The 20,938-nt window shown below is 46.3% G+C and overlaps 1 protein-coding gene across 9 annotated transcripts in view; it reads right to left on the reverse strand.

Moving 5' to 3' along the window:
• ZNF536 (zinc finger protein 536) overlaps positions 1-20,938 on the reverse strand; it is a 487,537-nt gene that overhangs the window by 412,319 nt on the left and 54,280 nt on the right. For 7 of the 9 annotated variants that reach the window (XM_030820267.1, XM_030820268.1, XM_030820273.1 and 4 more), the window contains exon 2: positions 16,154-16,223. The exons of the other annotated variants lie outside the window; for them this stretch is intronic. The gene's annotated coding sequence lies outside the window, so the exon portion shown is untranslated. The remainder of the gene's footprint in view (positions 1-16,153; positions 16,224-20,938) is intronic. 9 annotated transcript variants of the gene reach the window in all.

Below are 20,938 nucleotides of genomic sequence, written 5' to 3' on the forward strand. Positions count from 1 at the left end.
ACCCCAGGAAATAAATGTAGGGGATTCAGAGAGATTTGGGGAAATTAAATGTGGCATGAAACGGAAAGCACTGTGTGAATGCAAGATTCCTATTCAACACCACCCAGAATTGGGATGGACAACAGGTTAATCAGATTCACAGGGGCGGGACGGGGGGACATGCCTGCTCTTGGCATCTGCAATGGTAAGATTTAGAAAACTCGAGGAGGGTATAATATGAATTTCTAAAACTCTCCCACGTTCATAACAAATAGCTATTAATAACGCTTAATCACAAATGCCATTTCCGATATTTGGTGCTGAAAGGTTTTGCCTCGTCTGAAAAGTACTGGAATTTGACTGCCAGAAACTGATGACCTTTTATCCTAAACTGTGCATCGAGATGGCTTGTTAAGCTCATTAGTATTATATGGTGAATTAGATTAGGCATTTTATGATTTTTCAAAAGAGGCTTTTTTGATATAAAAAAGCAGCAATTTCCTTTTTTGACATTTTTCATTTTTAAGGTAATAAAAATGGCACATGTGTACCATGGCATAATGGATTAATTAAGGAATATTATGTTTATCCTAACTTTTAACCCAGTTGTACATCTTCATAACTCACTCATAAAAATTAATGCATTATCTTATACCATGGGATGATAGATCTTCTATTTTTACCAAACCTGCTCAGAATGCATTGTTCTAAATTGGATTATTCTGAGAAATAGTGAATACCATATTCCAATATCATCAGCCCAAAATCATATTGTGATTTTAAAATGTTATATTATTATATATAAAATCTAAACCTTCTCCCCACTGTGGCTTTGAATTGCTGGACTCTTCTTGCTCTTGAAGGATCAAGCTACCCCCCACCTACCCTCACAGGCAGCCTATTTTATATCTCCTCTCATTCACAATGGATTTGTTGTTTAAAAAACACATTCATTGCATCAAAGAGTCACTGGACAATATTTTTGGCTATCCCTTTGTGTCTTGATGGTAGATGTGAATATAAAAGAATATTCATGCAAGATTCATAAAGGCCCCAGATTTCTAAATCAACAGATGAAAAATCCCTAAAAATAATAATGTCCAGATGTTGCTTATTTAAATGAGCTGTTGCCATTTAATGTTGCCAATCACAAAAGTGATAGAATTTGTGAATTTCAAGGTATTCATAATTTACAGAAGATTATAATTTTTATCAAGGGAGCATCCAAGGTGATTAAAATCAGTGATTTCAATAAATACAAACGATTCTTTCACAGAGGCTACCTTTATAAACTTGGCCTCATACCACGAAGCCCACACTTTCACATTGTAGCGTCTTTTTCTTTCCCAGGCCCCCCTTTGGCAGGGAATGTGACCTGCCAGGCCTAAAATGCAGATTATTTTTAATGTGCTACAACTTCAGAATTGGAGGGACTCTTAGAAGTCATATAGAGCCAATTTCTCTTACGGGTAAGAAAACAGAGCTCAAAAATGTTTGACCCAAAGTCTTGCAGCTGAGAAGTAAGTAAGAAGCTTCCAGAATCCAGCCTTCTGAGGTCCACCCACTAAAATTTAGGTTTAGCGTTACTATAATCCCAGGCCCACTGGCATTGCCAAAGGAGACTGGGAGAAACGAAGATTCCCAGGTTCCTTCCCAGACTGGTATACCTGCAGATACGGGGCCTGGGAACCTACACCTGAAACAGATTCTCCCAGCAATCCTGAAACCATCGCTATAATGTATTCCCTGGTCTCAAGTCTCCTAGAGACCAAAAAAGTTTCTTTGGTGTGAGACAGGATGAAGGAGTCAGCACACCGTTCTTCTGCAGTTGACAAAGATCTTTCAACAGCCCAGGATGCTGTAAGGATTCTGACCCCAACGCTACCAGCATTAGGAAACTCCCATGCAAATGGTCATCAAGAGACCTGCTCCTGGTTGCACATCCTCTGCACTGTATGGCAAAGCAAAGATAGGGTATGGTGCCTCTGCACAGCTGGTGATGGGGTGTGAGCCACAGGGGGACATCCTGGGCACACCTCCTATGGTCCAGTTGCAACCAAAGGTCTCAGCTTGAGTCAGAGTATGTGGTGGTACGTCTTGAATTTCTAATGGGCACCTGGAATTAGCTGGCTATTCTAAAGGGAAGAGGGTACTGTAGAGGACCCAGTGAGATTCCTTAAAGAAGGGCATGAGGCCAGGCCAGGTGGCTCACACCTATAACCCCAGAACTTTGGGAGGCCAAGACGGGCTGATCATGAGGCCAGGAGTTCAAGACCAGCCTGACCAATATGATGAAACCCCATCTCTACTAAAAATGCAAAAATTACTGGACATGGTGGCATGCGCCTATAATCCCAGCTACTCAGGAGGCTGAGGCAGGAGAATCCTTTGAACCCGGGAGGCGGAGATTGCAGTGAGCCAAGATCGCATCACTGCACTCCAGCCTGGGCGACAGAGGGAGACTCCATCTTGAGAAAAAAAAAAAAAAAGGGCATGAGGTTTGTGGGGAAAGTTTAACTCATAAAGGGCACAGTGCAAGTCCAGGGGGCTCCTGCTGCCTGGCACCCGAGCTCCCATGCTATACAAATGCATAACAATACAGGCAGGTTCACTGCCTGGGATGTTCATTTAGCCTTGAGAAAGGGCTATCTGTGGGAGAATTTCCACCCCCAGCTCCTGGCCACTCCTTTACTCGAGCGGTCATCATTTCTACAAATCCTAACAATAATATCTACACGCCTAGTCCTTCAAAGAGAGAAAGTCACTACATCCTGGTGCTACACGGAAGAAAAAATCGAGTTCTGACCACCCTTGGTAGGTGACACCCGTGTCTCTGTTGGGGAAAGAAATTCATCTACCTTCTTTCAAAATGCAGCTCCATTCAAGAACATGCCAGCCCTCTGAATTGAGTGTTCTTTTTAAAGTTCAGTAATAAAACCTTCAAGGGTTCAAAAAGAAATGACTTAAGATCAAACGTGGGCCATTAAAAAAAGCACTTAAGTAGAAATTCTGTTAAACTGGATGTAAACTTTCCCCCACGTATCATTTCCAGGCATATGAAGGGATTATATGGTTCATCTAAAAGGACTTCAGGAAAAAGGTGCCTGGTACTGATCACAGTAGTTTCCAGGCCAGCCTTTCCTTAAATGCATCTCATTTAAGTTGAAGATGGAACTGAAGGGCAGATGCTTGGGCTGCAGTTGGACTGAGCTTCAAGACTCTTTTGAAAATCTCTTGGAGCAGGAGGGAGATGTTTTAGATACAGAGGAAGCAGCACTCTTCTGGCCACTGGAAGGGTCTTCCCTGGCTGGGGCCTCGTGCCTGATCATGGAGCATCTCAAACACCTCATAGGAAACTTTTCTTCTGGAAGTTTTACTCTCACTTTCCCCTCTCCACTGCCAACATCAGCTGTAAATATGGAGGCGAGGCCCGAGTCCCATGAAGGGAATCCAGGGAAATATACAGGTGACAGAGGGTGGCTCCCATGAGGGCTAAAGGATGCTGCCATCCTCTGGCCACCAGAAGGACCTAGATGCTGCTTGAAAGACCACATACCCATTTGTGCCTCCCTTCCTCCAACCAGAAGGCTTGCAGCCTCTGCCCCAAGCACATTAGGTGACCAGGGAGAAGAACCAGCTTTTGCATGATGTCTCAGCAAAAACCTGCAGCTTTGGACACATTTTAGGCTCCCTGGGGGTAGAGAGCAAGCTGAGAGCTGTCCAAGCCAGCTTTCCATGGTTAGAGACGGCAGCCACAGAAACAGGACCTGAGCCCTGGAGAGATCCACCCACACTTCACCCCGGCTAGTTCACAGAATCTCCTCCCAGACCCCTCTGCACTATCAAGAGCCATACAAAAGGGTTTCACTCAGGAGGAAACTCCCTGCCCATTTTCCCCAGGACGTCTTGGCCAACTGGGACTTTGACCAAGAAGAGACAGCCATGGTGACATCTCCTGAAGCACCCAAAGGCTCTGAGTTCTGTCACCTGGCCCAGGTAGTGGGTTCTGGGACCTGCAGGGCTGACAGGGCATTGTCCTGCTCTCTTCCCAAGACACCAACAAGGACAAAGTCTTCCCCATGACACTCCACTGCCCTTACCAATCAGGGAATCCTACTGCCCTTCCACCTCCACTGCAGCTGCTTTCCTGGACACTGTCAATCTGGAAGGTAGCATCGAATACTTATCTCTGAAATGGGATAATGGCAGTACTTATTACATGAGGTCACTACAGAATTAAATAAGATCATGCATATAAATGAGCACGGTGCTTGACGCCCGGTACACACTCGTTAGGCGCTAGCAGCTGCACACATTGGATTTCCCCACAAGCTAAGCTGCCCTGCCAGACACTGGTCTGGGCCCCATGGAGGCATCCGGACAGGTGTGAACTCTTATATGCAAGAGGGAGCCAGGAGTTCAGCATGGAAACCACCTCCTGCAGGACAGGGCAGGACTAGGAGCAAACACGGCCACATCTGGCAACAAGAGGGACCAAGGATCCTGCCTGGTTTGCTCCTCAATTAAAGAACGAACATTCACCATTCCCATGATTAAAAGTCTTGCCTTTGCTTCAGAGGTTTTCAAACATTTGTTTCTACCCACATTTTTTTCTAGTGAAAGTTTTCCAAGGCAGCTGACTGTGTAAAACAGATGTGCACGGAGTGACCCCGGAGGCAGGGCTCTGTGTGTCCTGGAGCCCCCAACTCCCACTCCCTGGAGGTTTCTGCTTCATGAATATCCACTGGGAGGGGATTACATTAGACCAGTGGTTCTCAAAGCAGAGTCCCTGGGGCAGCAGAAACAGCATTGCCTGGAAATTTGTTAGAAATTCAAATTCTTGGATGATACCAAAGACCTTCTGAATCTGAAAATGTGGGTTGGGGCCCAACGTTGTTTTTTCAAAGCCCTCCACGCAATTCTGACACCTGCCCAAGTTGGAGATCCACGACACTACCCCAGCCGTTCATACCTTGGCTACAAGCAAGCAGACAACCTCCCCACCCCCGCCTCCAATCACACTGTTTCCTGCAGGGCAAGTCCTGACCCTGTACATTGGCGGGTCTTAAAAGCTCCCTATGTTGTTATAATCGATAGCCAAGTTTGAGAATTACCCCTCTAGTCTCTTGCTACTCAAAGTGTAGTCCGAGGACCAGCAGCATCAGCATCTCTTGGGAGCCTGTGAAGCATGCAGAATCTCACTCCCCTAGACCTGCTGAATCAGAGTCTGCATGCTACCAACACCCCCAGGGCTCTGTGTGTACATTCCTGACACTCTGGTCTAGGTCATTCTGTTTAAGACCTACAAAGAAGCTTAGACACCCACCCTTCAGGTAGCAGCCTGCAGCTGCAATGGCCTGAGGCTCTCCAATGTCACCCAGGCTGAGGACTGCAGATAGACATCAGAACCAGCCTTCTCACTCCAAGAGCAGTGCTCCTTCGCACACCTATGCAGCCTCCATCTAAGCATGCCTGCTTTACCTCCCTCACAAGCTTCTCTCAGCCTTCAGTCCCTGTAGGAGAAGAGGGAGGAGTGTGCCCCACCTAAGGAAGCAGGAGTTGAGTTTGGAGGGTCAGGGCAGGGGTATCTTCAAAGAATTTTGCAAACTTCCAAAACCTTCTCTAGGGAGTCTGCCACTCATGGGGGCATTGGCCACCCACTGTCTTGTTACTGGAGACCTGATCATATTTAGGATGTCACATTTCTAAAAACATTGAAGTCATGTTTAAATACACACACACACACACACACACACACATATTGGGGTCTAGAAGGGAGAAACAGAAATTTGGTGAACGATTCCCACATATGCCATACTTACATTTTTTAACTGTCAATATTGTCTCAAGTTATATTCTGTTGAGGAATAAAAATTATTATGTTGAGTTCAGCTCACTCAAGAGCATTATTTTGTACTATTAACTGTTTTCAGATATGAAATAATACACACACATCCACATTAGAAAAACTTTATTATTTTCTTGCGGTATTGCAGGAAGAAAATAAAAATGACTTGGGGGTAGGGAAAATTCAACACATGCACCCCTTCACGGCCACCTCAGCAAATACACATGCCTCTACCTCCCCAGCTAAAACACCCTCTCCTCTGGGCAGCAAGCTCCTCCGTGTTGGGGGCCACACCCCACCCTCTAGAGCTGAGCACAGGGACCCTCAATAAATGCTTAGCTGTTCATTGGCAAAAGATAGTGAAAGGCAGGGGCTGTCAGAGTAGAAGAGTCAGGGAACTCAAGGTCAAATGAATTTGTGGCCACGTTACCACCACTTGCTGGGCAACCAGGCAGGCAGAGACCAACACCAGGTCAAGACCTAAACTTCATTTTTAAACAGGAAAAAAAAATCTAATAACTATCCCTATTTCCAAAATGTATGAGCATAGGTTATCACATACTTCTCCTGCTCTTCTCAGGCACAAAGCAACTGCCACCCTCACCCCTTCTTCTAGTATTTATCAAGCATCTACTAAGTACAAGCCCCTTGACTCAGGCAGCACTGCACATTTTCAAGGATGAAATGCAAACTCCAAAGTCATTTCTGTCTTTCTTGCAATGTGCTAACATGCCGATCACATTATCATCCTGCAACTCCGATTATCATACTTTCCTTTGTGCAAAATGAATCGAGCCAGAAAACTCTAAGGGTAAGAGTCCAGCTCTGCCAGGCCTAAACCACAGCCAAAAGTTCATGAAAAACACTGTTGTGCCTCACACTGCAGCCGCGTGAAGCCTATTGTTGAAATACAGTAGTTACTGGGGGCTGGCAGGCGGGGGGAATGTCGTGCATTCCCAAACATAAAAGGAGAACCACAATCTCTTTGCCTGAGATAGACGCAAGACCAGCCATTTCCTGCAGCCCCCAACATCCCCTAAGTACTTGGGACTGATGGGTGATTTCCATAATGCACACAAATATGTAAAATCAATTAAGACTTTTCTCCCATGGAAGAAAGAACAAATAACTATCCACGCTTTGTCCTCTGTATCAAGAAATATCAGAAGGTTCCTGGTACCAAGTCCACACATCCTGGTGGACAGAGAGGGTGGCGAGAAGGGGAGGAGGCAGAGAGAGAGAACTAACCACTCCCTCATCAGTAACAACGCACCCACTGACCATCAGAGCCTGAGAGGCAAAAGGAGTGCCCAAGACAGCCTCTGAGAGATGGGAGAGCAGATCTCTACATTTGGGGAAAAATGTATTGGGGTGGGCCAAAGGTATCTACACTACAATTCACCCCAGACAACATGCGATCCAAAGAATGAAGGAGAAGGAATCAATCAACAGCTTCCCTTGTAGACCCTGGCTTACTTTCCTCTCGGTTATGGAAATAATTCACTTTTTTAATGCAAGAAGAAGTTATTGATTGGTTTGGCTTTTCTTCTAATCCTGAGGAAATCCTGTGTGTGTCGACATGCCTGCATCCTAAAACTATCTCCTTCTTAGAGTTGAAAGCTCATCTTGCCATGCAACATAAGGCATGGGTCTTAGAATTTAAACATAAGAAATAAAGGAAAGCTTACCTCACCTAACATCTCCTTCCATCTTCATTCTCTCCCTCAATTGGCTTCCTCTCCCAATGACAACATCACATCTTTGTATAATTACAATTTTTTTTCTCAACTAGGACCTGACCTCAGGCTTACTAAAAACACCCATAAAAGTCCCCTAGAGGCCTAGCAGTGGCTCATGCCTATAACCCTAGCACTTTGGGAGGCCAAGGTGAGAGGATCGCTTGAGGTCAGTGGTTCAAGATCAGCCTGGGAAACATGGCAAAACCCTGTCTCTATGAAAAAATACAAAAAAAGTAGCCGGGTGTGGTGGTGCATGCCTGTAGTCCCAGCTACTTGGGAGGCTGAGACAAGAGGATGGCTTGGGCCCAGGAAGTCAAGTCAAGGCTGCAGTGATCACGCCACTGCACTTAAGCCTGGGCAACAGTGAGACCCTGTCTCAAAAAAAAAAAAAGAAGAAAAAGAGAAAAAAAACAGTTCCCTAGAAAGAGCAATCTTCAAATGATTTTGTTCATTTAATATGGTAGTGAGGAGTGCAAGATTTGGAGTCACACAGACAGACACATGTGTCCTGTTTAGGTAAGATGTGACTTGTACGAGTTACTTATCTTTGCTGAGCCTCAGTTTCTGTGTCTGCAAAATGGATTAGAGAGGAGATTAAACAGATAAAGCATACAGCACTTACCATAGGGCAGGATTGGCAAGGGTTTCCCATAAAGTGCCAGGTGGTAACTATTTTAGGTTTTGCAGGCCACACAGTCTCTGTCTCAACTACCCAACTCTGCCTTTGTAGCATAAATGCAGCCACAGACAACACATAAACAAATAGGAGTGCCTGCATGCCAATAAAACTTTATTTATGGGCCCTGAGATTTAAATTTCATACAATGTCCTGGTATCACGAAACATTATTTTTCTTTTGATTTTTTTCAATCATAAAAAAAGGAAAAGCCATTCTTAGCTCATAGGCCATATGAGAACAGGCAGAACCATACTAAGAGCCACCGCACACCCATGAAGATGGCTGCTAGCATAAAAACGGAAAAAACAAGTGCTGGCAAGGGTGTGGAGGAAGTGGAGGACTGGCACGCTGCTGGCAGAAACGCCAAATGGTGCAGCCACTATGGAAAACAGTATGGCGGTTCTGCAAAAAATTAAGCATGGAATTACCATAGATCCCACAATTCCACCCAAAAGAATTAAGAGCGGGGTCTTGAAGAAACATATAGGCCCAAACAAATTTACAAGAAAAAAAACAAACAAACCCATCAAAAAGTGGGTGAAGGATATGAACAGACACTTCTCAAAAGAAGACATTTATATGGACAACAAACATATTAAAAAAAGCTCAATATCACTGGTCATTAGAGACATGCAAATCGAAACCACAAAGAGATACCATCTCATACCAGTTAGAATGGTGATCATTAAAAAGTCAGGAAACAACAGATGCTGGCGAGCCTGTGGAGAAATAGGAATGCTTTTACATGGTTGGTAGGAGTGTAAATTAGTTCAACCATTGTGGAAGACAGTGTGGTGATTCCTCAAGGATCTAGAACCAGAAATACCATTTAACCCAGCAATCCCATTACTGGATATATACCCAAAGGATTATAAATCATTCTACTATAAAGACACATGCACACGTATATTTGTTGCAGCACTATTTACAAAGTAAAGACTTGGAACCAACCCAAATGCCCATCAATGATAGACTGGATAAAGAAAATGTGGTGCATATACACCATGGAATACTATGCAGCCATAAAAAAGGATGAGCTCATGTCCTTTGCAGGGACATGGATGAAGCTGGAAACCGTCATTCTCAGCAAACAACACAGGACCAGAAAACCAAACACCGCATGTTCTCACTCATAAGTGGGAGTTGAACAATGAGAACACATGGACACAGGGAGTGGGACATCATACATCAGGGCCTGTTGGTGGGTAGGGGGCAAAGGGAGGGGGACCATTAGGACAAATACCTAATACATGCAGGGCTTAAAACCTAGATGATGTGTTGATAGGTGCAGCAAACTACTATGGCACATGTATACCTATGTAACAAACCTGCACATTCTGCACATGTATCCCAGAACTTAAAGTAAAATTTTTTTAAAAAAGAAACATATAAACCCGCATTTACAGCCGTATTATTCATAAGAGCGATGAGGTGGAGGCAGCCCAAGTGTCTATTGATGGGTGAGTGGATAAACAACATAGGGGGCCGGGTGCAGTGACTCATGCCTGTAATCCCAGCACTTTGGGAAGCTGAGGCAGGTAGATGATTCGAGCCCAGTTCAAGAGCAGCCTGGGCAACATAGAAAGATCCCATATCTACCAAAAAATTTTAAAATTAGTGGTGGTGCGCATGTGTAGTCCCAGTTACTCAGAAGGCTGAGGCAGGAAAATCGCTTTAGCCCAGGAGTTCAAGGCTGCAGTGAGCTATGATCATGCCACTGCACATCAGCCTGGAGAACAAAAGTAAGATCCTGTCTCAAAATAAAGAAAAGCAAACAAAAAATAAAATAAAATGTGGTAGATACATACTGTATAGCGGAATCTTTTTCAGCTTTAAAAGGGAAGGAAATTCTGTCACAGGCCACAATATGGATGAACCTTGAGGACATTCTACTAAACAAAATAAGCCAGTCATAAAATGACAAATACTATATGGTTCCATTATATAAAGTACCTAGAGTAGTCAAATTCACAGAGGCAGACAGGTGCATAGTGGATGCCAGGACCTGGAATGGGTAAGGAGAATGGGGAGTTATTTAATGGGTATATAGTTTCAGTTTCAAAACGTTCTAGAGATGGGAGGTGGTAACAGTTGCACAGTGATGTAACTATTTAATGCCACTGAACTCTAAACTTTAAAATGGTCAAGATAGTAAGTTTTATATTATGTGTATTTTATTGCAATTGTTTTAAATTCTTAAATGTAAAAAAAACAACAACAACACACACAGGCAGTGTGCTGGATGTGACTCACAGGCTGTAGCCTTGGCATAGAGGCATAAGAGCAACGTAACAAACACCCCTAAAAATGAGCGGGATGGGCATTGGGGGTCCTATGAGAAAAGAGGACTCAGAGGCGACTGAAGAAAATTCTAATTCACTCACAAAAGTATTTACCAGGCACCCACTCTGGAGCCAATAATCATCCAGGCATAGACATAGAAATAAAGAGAGAAGTACCCCTGGGCCTCATGAGCCAACCCTCGCATCCCATGTGTGGCCATCCAGGGGAAGTCAGCCTGTGCACATGTGCAGGAAAGCACAGGGGCCCCCGGGGTGGTCCGGCCACTCGGGCACTCGCACGGCTAATACGTGGAGGTATGCCCTCCTTGGAGTGGTCAGTGATCTTGTCAGGGACAGAAAAGTTCAATGACTACAAGGGTGCGTTTAATTATATGTTGTCGCTGACTAGCAGTGGTTATGATGGTACAATTACACATGTAATTTATCAGCAAGATACTTGCATACATAATAAACCAAAAGCAAAACATTAAATTTCAGTGGAAGCTAAAAATATAAAACCGGGCCATGGTGCAAAACAGTCTCACTTGTGAGGGGGTGGAGGAGAAAAACCACAGGCCTCCCCTCCCTTTTAAGGGCTAGCTGTCCCCACCCACCCGCCATGACCACGTGGCATCCATCTCAGGAATGCGTTCTCCAAACACCAAGCAAATCCCAAGCCCCCAGTGATGTGTCAACAATGCCCCTTCACAAAGGAATGGGATGGAGAAGTTGGCTTAGGAAACTCACCACCCTTTCTGACGTTCTCTGAACTTGCTAACCAAGGTCCCAAGGGATGCAGGAAAGACCACATGCCTGGCAACATCTTGGGGTTCCTAGCACTGGTAAGAGACTAAGAGGAAAAGCCTAATTATCTGAAAATGGCCTATATTTTCATTAATCTTGAATAAAGATGGAGAAAGGGGGAAAGATGATGGAAGAGAGGAAATGAAAATAATAACAGTGCCATGTTTGTATTAAATGCCTACTTTGAACCAGGCAGTGTTTTAAGTGCATCACATAGTGTAATCTACCAGACTGTCATGTTGTTCCCAATTTACAGGTGAGAAAACTGAGGTGCAAGTCCCTTGACACTAGGTCAGTCAGCTACTGAATGGTGGAGCCAGGGTTCCAACCCAGGAAATCTGCTTCCAAAGCCTTTGCTACACATTGTCAGACATAGAGGTCATTTATCTGTCTTCTTTAGTACATTCTCACTGGTACTGCTATGATGTCCATGGTACTGTAATTTAAAAGTCAAGGTGAGGCAACTTGGACCACTCTCATCACTGAGAATAAGTTTTCCAATAGATGGGTACATTGCATACACCATGCCAGAACTTGGGAACCCCACTCCCCAGAGCCTCAGCCTATCCCCTCAAGACAGCTGACCTAATAGGCCTGAGCAATGGCAAGTCCCACAGAGACCAAGGCATGGCAGGTCTGAAGAGGACACACGAGAATCTCAAGAACATGGAAGAAGAACATAGAATACAGTGCAGATTGCAGAGGTTTGCCCAGGAGATGGACATCCAGTCACGTGGGCAGGAAGTCCTTTTAGCCTCATAAATCCCTCATCCACATCCTACTTTGGAAGAGATCATCTTGGCCTACGTGACCTCCACGCCTTCAGTCCCAGTCATCTGTGTATGTGCCCTTGTGGATTTTTAAAGACATTTTTATAACAGGGTGGTTTTCAGTTCACAGAGGTTGCCTAGCACAGTTCTAGTCATATTTTTTTCCATTTTAAAACACTAGACTAAAAGAAAATGCCTTGTTATAACTGATCATTAGATTTTGAAAATAAAGGTTTCAAAAAATGTCTGGGAGGCCAATGAGTGAATAGATGGTAAAAGTGAGATTTCATTTGGATCAATGAGCCCAATATTCTAAGGTATATGTTAGGGCATGAGATAGAGACCCATCCATCCACCCATTCATCCATTCGTCCATCCATCCATCCACCATCCATCCATCCTCCCATCCACACATCCACCCATCCACCTATCCATCAATCCATCCATCCATCCATCCACCCACCCATCCAGCCACCCACCCACCTATCCATCCACCCATCCATCCATCCATCCATCCACTCATCCACCCATCCATCCATCCATCCATCCATCCACTCATCCACCCATCCATCCATCCATCCATCTATCCATCCATCCATCCATCCCTCCATCCATCCATATACCCATTCATCTATCTACCCATCCACCCACCCATCCAACCACCCATCTATCCATCCACCCACCCATCTATTCATCCATCCACCCATCTATCCATCTATCCATCCTCCATCAATCCACCCATTTATCCACCCATCCATCCATCTGTCTATTCATCTATCCATCCATCCATTCATCTATCCATTTATTTATGCATCCATCCATTCACCCAACCATCCACCCATCCATCTACCCACCTACCCACCTACTCACCCACCCATCCACTCATCTATTCATCCATCCACTCATCCATCCAGCCATCCACTCATCAATCCATCCATCATCACCCTACCCACCCACCCCTCCACCCATCTATCCATCCATCCACCCATCTATGTATCCATCCTCCCATCCATCCATCTAGTCACCAAAGCTTTATTGAGAAGCTATTGTGCATCAGGCACCATTTCAGGAACTGAGGAAATCACAAGGAACAAAACACATAAGCCCCTACCCTCACCACTCTTACGTCGCAGTAGGAGAGACAGAACAGAAACCAGTAAAGGGGAAGGTCACTAAAATGCTTCCTGCACCAAACAACGCAATGGATTCCAAATCTTCCTAACACAAAGGTAAATCAGAGCCATTTCCTCATTTGCTGTTATCATCAAGGATCAGTTGTAAAAACAAGCAAGAGTATCTCGTATGGAAATGTTAACAGTAAAAAACTGTATTCCAATGTGGCAGAATTATCTAAGGGCAAATACTGCAGGCAATATTTTTATGACAGAAGCTTTATTTCTCATTGTCTATATCCTTGATTTAAATATATACATGTATGTGGGTGCACACGTATCAAGATTCAAGTATTTCAATATAAATTTTGTATTCAAAATACTTTTCCTGATTTCAGTTGATTGCATATTTCGAGCCAACGTTGCAGCAGTAGTTTTTGTTCCAAATCAAAAACAAGGATTTCTCTCGCTCTGTCTCTCTCCTTCTCTCTCTCTGTCTTTCTGTCTCTCTCAGTCTCTCTATCTCTCTCTGTCTCTGTCTCTCTCTCTCTTTCTCTCTCTGTCTCTCTCTCTCTCTGTCTCTCTCTCTCTCTCCTATGCTCAACAATCTCTCCTTGCTCCCCCACCCTCTAGCCCTAAGGTGCCCAAATACTCAAGCTGCCTTCCAAGCTGAGTGGTACCAAGGGCAAAACCTGTTTCTTCCCATTTATTTTTCTGTTGAAGGTCTCTGGGGCTGTGAGGACTCTGGTGCTGGCTGAAGCCACATCACACAAAGGCGCTGAGATAGAAGGACAAACCTTCCCACTTTGATTTGAGTGTGTAATTGTTTGAATACATCTCGCCCACACTACAATAATGTCATCCTTGGTTGACACAGATTTTAAAGCCCTTTGAAAAGGTGGAATGTTATCAATCATGAGCGTGATTATAATGGGATTTAAGTGGAAGACGCTAAGATTCAGGCCCTCGCTCGGGCCAGGCTCATGAGAGTAGGAGGAGGGAGGGAGGAGGAAGAGGGCTGTATTTCAGCCAAGGAAAGGATGCCCTGTGTCGTCTTCACCCACACATCTTCTCTCCCAAAGCCAAAGACTTCCGAAGAAGCACCATGGAACTCTGGAACTCCGACAGGAATTCCCCCACATGCCAAAAATATCTGCTTGTTTTCCTATAGATTAGACCAACAAGAGCTGATTGGGCCCCCCAGGGGACACATGGCAATTTCTGGAGCTATTTTGATTGTCACAATGGAGGAAGTGTTGGTGGAGACATGCTACCAGCATCTAGTGGGCAGAGACCAGGGATGTTGCAAACATTCTACCGTGCATGGGAGGGCCCTGCAACCAATCACTATCCAGCCCAAAATTTCAATAATGCCAAATGTGAAAGACCCTATGTCAGACTCAGAGAGGCTGGGCCACAGCTAGAGGAGCGGATGGGTCAGAGAGGGGCATTTCTGGGGAAGCGGTTTAAAGCTACTTCCACTGGCTCAGCTATACCTCCGATTCACCAGCAGACAGAGGCAGGTGACAGAGGGGAGGAAAAAACCAAATTGCTTCCTCCTTTGCCTTTCAGTCTAAAACACACCTTCCTTATTACACATCAGAAGGGACTGGAAACCCGACAATTTTTTTTCTTCTTTTTCAAGGCAAAACAATCCAGGCCCAACAAAAACAAAGTAATCTCTCTGACAGATCACTGGGATGGTTGGACCTTTTTCCTGACAAATCACAACAGGGCCTACAGATGTGGAGTTCACCCATCAAGCCCAGTCACATGCCCAGGATTACTAAGGCAAAGAATTGTGAATTTCATTAAATATGTTAAAGGGGAAAAAATCAGCTTTGAAAAATAGTAATCCTGTCTTTCAACAAAAATATTATAGGAAGCTATGAATTTGGTAGATCGGAATAGGGTGTTGGTACATGTTTTACTAAGGTAATATAATGGTACACTATTATTAGATCACATTAATCATTACTGTGCCAACGGCACTGACAGCCCCACTGAAAAGGATTGAAAGGCCTGGTAATGGATATAAATTACCCATTGTGTGATAAAAGGATTTTTACTAAGAAGGTAAGAATAAAACAGCAAATTTCTAATATAACTGTTATGTAAAAACCAAAATAAAAGTAATCCATGGTCAGGAATATCCACAAAATCAGAAGTAAGCACTTTTCCAGCAAGATAAAGTCACAATAAAAAAATATATATTCAGTACAATATAAAATTAATTTCTGAGTGCATAATTCTGCTATCAATTTCCCTGGTTTATGTAGTGACCTCTGAGACGTGTGGTCAGGAGAAGGTGGGCTGGGCTAATTACATCCGAGGGTGAGTTTACAGAGATATCAGGGGCAGCCTCTGATGAGGCCACTGAAGATATCAAATACACATGTCACCCTTTCTTTTGTATTTTAAGTTTGTATCAGCTCCCATGCCAGAAATACACCCCATCCGGGAGTTTGTGATCTGGAGTCTGATTGAGGTGACGAACACGGAGCAGCTTTGGGACAGGATTTGTCCAAGACTGGGCCAAGCCACTGAGTCACCTGGTAAGTGATGGGGAGCCCGACCACAGGTGGCACTTGGACAAGGTCACTCGGCCTTTAGCGAAAGCCCTACCAGCTCTCAGCCCTGGTTCCAGGCTGCTGGCTGGCAGACAGGGACACAGGGTGTCACGCAAGAGAGAAAGAAGCCACCCTTGCTGGGCTTTGCGTCATGGGGGAACCTGTTCAGAGACTCAAGAACATGTCTCCACATTGTAGTTCACCCCACCCACAAGATATGGAACCCATGCTACCTCGCAGACACCCGTGACTCTGAAAGTTTCTCCATAGCTCTGCATAGGGATCAGCAGCCCAGAGAAGGCAGCCTGGACTTCCCCACAAACTCACAGACAGACACCAGTTCAACAAACTACAAATCGATGGTCCTTACCAGGCAAGTCTTAAAGCAATGGATCTCCCTCCTGGTTGAAGGATATTCTTAAAGCCGTGGTGGTCAGGAACTGCAAAAATAAGACCTGTTAGAAACTGTAAATGTCACACATGTCGACTTCAGTAAGTCACATAAACAGCATTCATCCAAAGTAACAATTTGCTGGGTTAGTTGAGAGCCTAAAAACCTTGAATAGCCCCACTGCCCCCAATTTTTTGAGCAATTTAAAAAATGGGAACTATGTGACCTTTGCTGCAATGAACCAAATTTCCTCAGCTTGTTTTCAGTGAGAAATCACCACCTGCACAAAAAGAACTTCTAACCATCTCTTGTCTTCTCTATATGGGACAGAAGAAATAGGAGCTAATATTATAAGAGCTCTCTCTCTCTCTCCCTCTCTTTCTCTTTCTCTCTCGCTGTCTCTCTTCTTTAGAATTCTCAAAGTGAAGAAGTACCCAAGGGTTCTTGCTTTTTCCCTGATTTATGGAGCCCTCTACAGTAGACCAAAATTTCACCCAAATTTCAACTGGCCAAGCCTGTTTTGTAGCCAATGGATACAGAATGGGAATCTGCAACGGACTGAGGCTTAGAGATGTTGTGTTTGGCATCAAAGTCCTCTCTCCCAAACCCAGACCAGGAAAGCAGCAGCCAGTGAGATTTTCTACTTCTTCATTCTGCGTTATCACTGATACAAGTCCCACATGGGTGATCTCACCTCCTACGGCATGCTCAGAGGTGATAAAGGCCAAGAAGGAAAGCTGGGATGTTCATCTATGATGGCTGCAGAGCTGCTGGCTAGGGGGCAATCAAGGAAGGCCAGCCCCCAGCCTGTGATCTCCAGCCCACACCTCACCCAGTGCAATTCGGATTCTCATTTGTTTTGCCATGTCACGGAAGGGATGTTATGGGGCAAACATAAGTTCCCTTAATAAATTATATTTTACTGAAAGTGAAGTTGTAAATTCTGATCACAGAGGTAGAATTTCGCTATGGATTCAGAAAATCTGATTCTGCACATGGAAAACCAGAAGATACATTTGGAGGACTGGTGGCAGCCCCAGCCTAAGAAGTTTGTACTGATTGAACCACTGGCTTACAACACTTCATTCAACTCCAAGGCTGATTTCTGGCAACCAAAAAGGTGTTTGCTAACTGCATGCTCGAAAAGTGTTTTCTCAGGGTGCCACAGGGAAGCTGCAGTCTGTAAACACATTTCTACCTGCCTATCCTGAGACATAAAGCTGACATCTCAACCATCTCCAACATGGAAAGAAATTACATCTCAGTGTCTGTCTGTCTGTCTCTCTGTCTTCCCTGAACCAGATGATCTTTTGCATTTTTTTTGTTTTTTTTTCCCGTGTCACTCAAAATCTAAGGAGTGAGGAACAAATGCCCAATGCTACACTTTCCAAGGTTCTGTCCTATCGCTGAGCTAAACAGGTCCCCAGCACCCAGCTGGCTCTGAAAACACTTATTTGCTTTGCTCTAAGACCTCCTTATGTTTAGGGAGGGGGTTGTAGGAGATGGGAGACACACTCAGATTTTATATCTAGGCTCATGACTTGCAAAATTCTAGGACTATTCTCCAGGGGCCACTCACTTAGAAGCCCTGTAAATTCCAGTGACAGGAGAACACAGAGAGTCTTCATCAGGGGAAGTCCCACACCAGTTTGTCCAGCTTCACGCCATTGATCAGAACACCGTCTCCTGCAGTTGGCACCGTGGCACTGATGGGCACAAACCCCTCAGGTTCTATGCTCTAAATCATGAAAGGGCCCAGCACAAGCCTCATGGCTACACTGGAGGCTGCGCTCTCCCAACGGGTTAGTGGGCTTATGCAAGGGTGTCTGACCTGCGTGGGCAAGGTTAGCCCAACACGCCAGCAGTGCAGCCGACGAGTACAGCCTCACTGGGCCCTTAGGAAAAGAAATCGAGTTAGTTCCATCTGTGCCTTTCTGATCCAGTCTAAACAGGAGGAGGCTCCTGGTGTCTGATGTCGTTACAGTCACTGCGGGTTGGGGAAAGGTGACTGCATCTGACCACAGATGCTGTCGTGATGCAGGGTGGGGAGGAAGGGAAGCACCAGCAGAGTCATTCTGTCTTCCTCAACGAAAGAAACAGCTCTTTTGGTGCAAGTAAGTGACTTGTATTTAGAGATAACACAGTCAGTGGCATAACCAGAAGCAGCCTGGACATGAGGCCTCCCCTCGCCCTGTCCCCCACAGGGACCCCAAGCTGAGGGGCCACCCAGGAGACTCTGTCCACGAGCCCAGTTTGGTGCAGCTCAGAGTAGGGGTGGGAAGGGGAAGATTGCAAAGGCAACGAAAAGCATGGTATGAACTAAGTGGGGGTTGGGTAGACCCCACCTCATCATAATAAGGGAACCTCCACAGGTGCATTTCAGTGCTTGAAATTCCACCCACTGTACACTGATGGCTCCTGCTTCCCTCTTAAAGCACAGATAAGGCTCCCACGCAGCCCTCCCCAGCAACATGGATGAGCTTAGGAGGCCTGTTCACTCAGTGGCTTGGAGACTCCCTTCTCAGCACCTGTGGTGCACTGGGGCCTCTGGGGTAGGTCAGGGTTGGCCCCTGCCCATCAGATGCAGAAACCACCCATCGTGTGAAGGTCCTGGTTGCCAGGACAAGGAGCGCATCAAAGGCAGGGCACCGGGAGTGGGGCAGAGTTGAGTCAAGCCCTTAAGCAAGTGCAGGCAGGGCCCTGGTGGAGACAGGGCTGGAGGCCAGGAAGGGGCACAGAAGTGCAACAGAGTGGCTGCAACCTCCAGAAAGGGGAGTGAGAAGGTTTGCAGGGGCTGAAGAAGGGAAGCCTGAATAGCCATTTCCTGGGTGGACCCTGGCTGGAATACAGCAGGGATGCAGGGTGCTGGGGAGCAAGGAGGGAGAAAGGGAGACTTCCTAGAGCCAGAGGTACTTCCAAGGCCTCTCTGAAGAAGGGGAGACAAGAGGAGGGGTGGAAAGTTCTGAGAGAGGGACTTCAAAGGGGAAGTGGGAGCACAGGAAGATATGGGGGGCACCAACCAAGCGAGGAAGTGGAAGGTGCCTCGGCAGCTCTGACCCACCCTGACACACAGTGGGCCTACCCTGAGCCCACACATCCCCATCCCTGTGAATTCCACAGGCAAGGCAGGACCCACACAGCAGCCCAGCCGTGTTCACTGAATGAGCCCCGCTGAACACAGACATACAAGCTAGCCCTGCATGGGCCCCTCTGTCCACCAAAGCAGGAGGCCACACTGGCTCCCCACAGGGGATGGGGCACCCTCCTCCCTCCCATATCCTCCCAGAGCTGCCTACACAGGAGCTCTGAAGGAGCTAGAGAAACCCTCCCTGAGCAAAAGCCCAGCCTGCCTGACTCAGACCCATGGGCTCTGAGGGAGAGGGTGATTGGCCAGTCAAGAGGTGAGCAGAGATGGGGTACCCCCAGCATCACCATGGCTCTGAGATGGGCCCTGAGTTTAGCACAGAGCGGTCCTCCAGGCCAGCGAGTTTTCTGCCTGTGGGCAGTGCACACCTGTCTCCACCCCGCACCATGACAATTTGGAGGATATGAGAGCAGCAATGAACATCACCATCACTGAGGCCACAGCAAACCCCGGGCACATGCAGAGGACAGTCCAGCACGTGGGGAAAGGGTGGTGTCAGACTCTCCTTCCAGCCCCTGACCTCTGTCGGAGGACCTGGGTGGATGGGAAGGAGTAGGGGAGGGAAGTTAAGACAGAAGGATGGAAGGAGGACAGACGGGAGGATGGGAATGGAAGGATGGAGGAAAGATAGAGTAGAGAGGGAGGAGAGAAGGATAGAAGGATGAAGATGGATGCAAAAATGGAAGGGGGAGGGAAAACAAAAGTAAGGAGGGCAGGAGGAAAGAGAGGGTCTGAAGGTGGAAGAGAGGATGAAAGAAAAGGGGTGGATGGAAGGGTGAAAGTGCAGATGGAAGGATGGAGGCGAGGCGGATGGAAGGATGAAAGTGCAGATGGAAAGATGGAGGCGAGGCAGGTGGATGGGAGGAAAGGTGCGAGGGCTGCTTCAATTTCCCCTCCTGGCCCATGTTCCATTCTCTCCTGCAGGAGGTGGAGTGTATTCCTGGGGAGACACAGGATGGCCCTTCCCCGGATGGGTCACTGAGAGGTCTGGCAGCAGGAGCAGGGGCTGTCTGTGGAGGCATCTGAGTGAGTGGCAATTGGGAGCCAGGGAAACTACTTTCCTTCCAGAAAAGATTTGGGCAAGGAGGATTTGGAAAGAAAGCCAGTCCAGCTCCTTCGGCCCTCTGCCCAGGGAAGGACATGGTTTAGAGCTCCAGAGGGGAAACAGCTGGGTGCCCAACTAAGTCTCCCCGCAGATGACACTTCAGTGCATTGGCTCCCAAGCAATGCCTCGGAACCCCCTCTACCAAGAGCAGGCTTTCCGCGTCCCAAGGTACACAGAGTGTCTTCTCCAGTGCGCACTCCCTGGGTGCTAGCAAATTCCCTCCCATGGTTCTGAGACCTCCTCCTAGCCCAGAGCTTGATATTCTCAAGTTCCACTAGCAACAAGGACCCTACCAAAAAACCGCAGCTCCTCCAGCCGGATCTGGAAGTTTTGCTTCAAGCACTGAGTGATTCTCTCTTTCTCAGAGAACCCTCGGGGATGAACATGGCCCCAAATGACACACCCATTGTTGCTACAGATTTCCAACAGGAAAGGGGTCCTGGTGTGGAAAGCTCCCAGGGAGGAGCCTCAGAGAATCAGCCACTCACTCAACCATTATCCACCCAGCACCCCT

The sequence above is a fragment of the Nomascus leucogenys genome, chromosome 10, assembly GCF_006542625.1.
Source record: "Nomascus leucogenys isolate Asia chromosome 10, Asia_NLE_v1, whole genome shotgun sequence".
Classification (NCBI taxonomy): domain Eukaryota; kingdom Metazoa; phylum Chordata; class Mammalia; order Primates; family Hylobatidae; genus Nomascus; species Nomascus leucogenys.